This window comes from Lutra lutra, chromosome 10, assembly GCF_902655055.1.
Source record: "Lutra lutra chromosome 10, mLutLut1.2, whole genome shotgun sequence".
Classification (NCBI taxonomy): Eukaryota; Metazoa; Chordata; class Mammalia; order Carnivora; family Mustelidae; genus Lutra; species Lutra lutra.
The window spans coordinates 37,436,005-37,439,262 of record NC_062287.1 but is presented as its reverse complement, the minus strand read 5'-3'; positions in this window follow the sequence as shown (position 1 = coordinate 37,439,262).

Below are 3,258 nucleotides of genomic sequence, written 5' to 3'. Positions count from 1 at the left end.
CGACTAGGTGAGTTCCCAAGCCATTCTCCCAGCCATGTGAATACACATTTTGTGACTTGCCAGGTATTATGTGATATTGTTCTTGGCAAGATACTTTGTTCTGTTAGTTTCCTGCCCAGAGGCAAGAAGGACAGAAGGGCCTTTAGAAGCCAACTTGCAGGGACATCTGGGTGGCTCAATGCGTTAAGCCTCTGCCTTCAGCTTGGGTCATGATATCAGGGTCCTGGTATCAAGTACTGCATTGGGCTCTCTGCTCAGCAGGGAGCCTGCTTCTCCCTCTCTCTTTCTGCCTGCCTCTCTGCCCACTTGTGATCTCTCTCTCTGTCAAATAAGTGAATAAATAAATCTTAAAAAAAATTAGAAGCCTACTTGCAATTCTCTTACTCCATACTATTGTGGAAGGTTCTGGGAGTAGGAAAAGCATGTAATCAAAGTAGCATTTCCACAAGATGTTTAGTGGAAACTAAATATTGAAGTTATTGGGAAATAGAAGTCCTGGGAAACCAAAATCTCAGCCAGCATGACCATGTCTAGGTTGTGGCTGATGGTGTGAGATTTGGCAGGAAGAGGAAAGGGGCAAGATGGAAGGGAAGTGACCTTCAACAGAAGATCCAGAGGGTCTAGAGCTACTTATTAGGCCAAGGACATTGCATCTTTATTTTCAGCAGTGGCTTGCTGAGGAAAGGAAGCAAGAGCAGCCTGGGAGAAGCAGCTTTGTCTCTCATGCACATATGGAGATGCAAGGCCTCTGAGAGGACACACACTTGACTCCAAAGCTGCTGTTCTTTGCATCTCTCAAGACCTCATTCTGGGAGGAATTATCTCAAGATGATTATATACTTTGAACCCTAAGAAGAATCCTTTTTGGGCGTCTTGATCTTAACCCAGGAGTACGTAGTTACAGGAGTGACAGGTACAGGATGCCTAGAAGATGGAGGGTGGTGAGGAGAAGGCATCCATCATATAATCTCTTACTCCAGCTGGTATCACCGACTTTGGAGAAACTGCCACCATTATTTGGAATTTGCTGGGGAAGTCATTGGAATACTAATGAATAAGGTCAAGGAAATCTCTCAGGATAATTCCAGTGGTTTCAGAGTGTCTGAGATGAGCAAAAGCAACAGAGTTGGAAGAGAATAGAGTGATGACATTGGAAACTGGGAGATCTTTTCAAGTATACAATAGAAGAAAATTGTCATGACATCCATGGAGATTGAAGAACAGAATACGTCACAAAGCAAAAGCGGGAAATGATGTCAGCAGCCTTTGGTCCCACTGTCCTCCCCTCTGTAGACCATCTTATGCTCTGTTGTCCAAGTCATAGCCCTAAAATAAAAATCTGGCTATGCCACTTCCCACATAAAGCCCTTCAGTAGTTCTAGTTATTTCCATTCAGGATAGCTCACTCCTCGGTATAACACAGACCCTCATTGACATGACTGCCTTCTTACTTCAACTCCCTACTCATCATCTACTGCCCGGTCCCTACCCTGATCCTTTTACCATTTTCTTTATCCCTATGAAACTATTTACCCACAAAAGCCATGATCTTTAAAGACTGTTCACTTGCACATGCTGTTCCCTTGGCCTGGAATATCTTTTTTTTTTTTTTTTTTTTAAGACATCACTTCTACATGCAAGTGTCTTCTGGGAAAACCCACTCAAGGGGAATTAATTACTCCACTCCTCGCCTTACTTGCTCCTTCTCACGACCAGTGTACCCAGCATAATTGATCCTTATTGATAACTGCAGATTTAAATTGCATGGTTTTTGAATACTATCAAGCATTTGGAACATCCAAGACACACATGAATTTTCTAATTTTGCTGAGGCTCCAGTTTGTATGCTGGAAAGCATGTTTCTAGAAAGTTTCTAACTAGTGAGGGAATTTAGTGAACCACCCAGCATTTAGCTCTGAAAGTGACTTGTCCTCCCTGCCTTTGGACATGTAGGCAGTACTCTCATGGAGGGATGAGAAACTTTGCTCATTTTTACCAACAAGGTTGCCTTTTCAGTGTTACTCAAACATCCTCTCATTTAACCCTTACAAAACTCCCATGAGCCCTTATTAAAGTTCCGATTTTCTAGGTAAGGAAGTTGAAGTAATTTTCCCACATTTACACAGCTAGCAAGTGAAGTCAGAAGTCAGTCTCAGGGTCAAAACTAGCAGAATGGAACACAGAACGTGCACCTAGCACCAGTGGTTTCTGAAGATGGTGGAAAGTGATGAATAGACTCTGGAGAAATTTAAGGATGTGTTATTCTTGGCTCTAAAAAAGTTTGGACATGGGGGCAATCATGTTAGAGAAGAATTTTCAAATTCCAGGATTCTTGATGGTATCATGATAAATTTTCTGGACACAAGAAAAGCATAGCCCTTAGTGTTAAGGATCTACTCTATTATGGCCTCTGCATTGCTAAATCCAAAAGCCAGTCTGGGGCTCCTGGGTGGCTCAGTCAGTTAAGCATCTGCCCTCTGCTCAGGTCATGATTCCAGGGTCCTGGGGTCCCACATGGGACTCTTGGCTTAGGGGGTAGCCTGCTTCTCCCTCTGCCCCTTCCCTTGCTCATGCTTGCTCTCTCTCTCTCTCTCTCTCTCTCTCAGATAAATGAATAAAATCTAAAAAAAAAAAAAAAAATCCACAGACTTGCATAAACATTTGGCAGAGTCGATCCCATTTTCTCCTTTTTTTCATGGCTCCCCTGACTCTTCTCCCCCCTCACTGGCAACTCCTTCTCAGTCTTCTCTGCTTATTCCTTCTCATCTCTCCAGCCTCCAAATGTCTGAGTGCCTGAGTGCCCCTTGGATCTATTCTCCTCTGTACCTACTTCTTCCTGATAGTTGTGTCCTGTCTCGTGAGGTTAAATTTCTTCTATGTATGTTGCCAACTTCCCTGGAACTCCAGACATCTTCACAAGGAAAGCTAGTAGACATCTCAAACATGAAAAGTCTCCAAGTGTTCATCTTCTCCTTTAAACCTGATCCATTTTCAATCTTTCACACCTTGGTTGATGGCGACTCTCATCTTTCTAGTTATTTAGGACAAAAACCTTGGAGACATCCCTGATTCCTTTCTCTTCCTTATGCCTCACATCTAGTCTAACAAGAAACTTCCATTAGCTTTAACTTCAACACAGACCATGACCACTTCTCATGGCCGCCATTGCCACCACCCTGGCCCAAATCACCTTCACTCGTCTCTTGGGTATACTAGATCCTTCATGGTTTTGTTTTGTCTATTCCTGTCACACATCCC